Below are 1251 nucleotides of genomic sequence, written 5' to 3'. Positions count from 1 at the left end.
GAGAAAATGTTTTGAGAAACGATGTACAAATGTGCTTTACACAATTGATGTGTGTATGGATTGCGATAACAGTTGTATGAGCCCCTAATAAAATGTTTTTAAAAAAAGAAGACATAATCATAAATATGTGGAGGCACAGTATATTTGTGGAAAATGGAATTAAAAGAATTAAATTTCTACAAAAAAAAAAAGAAAGAAACCACTGCCATTCAGTTGATTCTGGTTCATCAAGACCCTCTACAGCAGAGGTTCTCAACCTGTGGGTCATGACCCCTTTGGGGGTCGAACAACCTTTTCACAGAGGTCACCCGATTCATAACAGTAGCAATATGACAGTGATGAAGTGGCAATGAAAATAATGTGATGGTTGGCGGGATACCAGATGAGGAACTGTATGAAAGGGTCACGGCATTAGGAAGGTTGGGAACCACTGAGCTACAGGGTTTCTGCTGTGGTAAACCTTTTTTGCAGCAGTTCTATTGGCATGTAATTCACATCTCAAACAATTCAATAGTTCAATCACATCAAGAAGTCTTTTTCAATCATCACCACACTTAGTTTTAGGACATTTTCTTCATTCTTGTACTCAGTGTTCTTAGTTCACCATTTCCACCCAAACTGCCCCAAGGAACCAGTAATCCAGTCACTGTCTCTATAACTTTACCTACCCTGGGTTTCTTATACAGAAAACATTAAAAACAAAACCCAACAATAACAAAGTAAAATAGATAACAGCCTCAATTGCCCCAGATGGACATGGGAGTGTGGGAGGTAGGAGAAGGGAGGAGGTGTTGGCCAACCTAGGGACAAGGGAACAACAAATGGTTCAAAACCAATGGTAGGGAGGGCGTGGGAGGACTGGTAGGGAGTGACCAAGGGCAAGGTAACTGAGAGGAATTACTGAAACCAGAATGAAGGCTGAACTTGGTAATAGGAAAGGAGGAAAGCGTAAGGAAATAGAGGAAAGAAGTAGGAGGCAAAGGGCATACATAGAAGCCTAAACACAGACATGTACATATGTAAATATATTTAAGATTATGGGGGAAATGGACCTAGGTGCACATATTTATAGGTTTAGTAGTACGGTGGCAGGTGGACATTGGGCCTCCTCATGGGCCTTCCCTTAATACAAGAGCACCTTGCTCAGCTAAATGGTCATTTCATGATACCTACCTTCCCGACATGATCGCTGAAGACAGATGTGTGCATAAGCAAATGTGGTGAAGAAAGCTGATGGTGCCCAGCTATCAA

This window comes from Echinops telfairi, unplaced genomic scaffold, assembly GCF_000313985.2.
Source record: "Echinops telfairi isolate 266 unplaced genomic scaffold, ASM31398v2 ScPeMD7_7427;HRSCAF=8465, whole genome shotgun sequence".
NCBI lineage: Eukaryota > Metazoa > Chordata > Mammalia > Afrosoricida > Tenrecidae > Echinops > Echinops telfairi.
Note: the sequence above shows the minus strand (reverse complement) of the source record.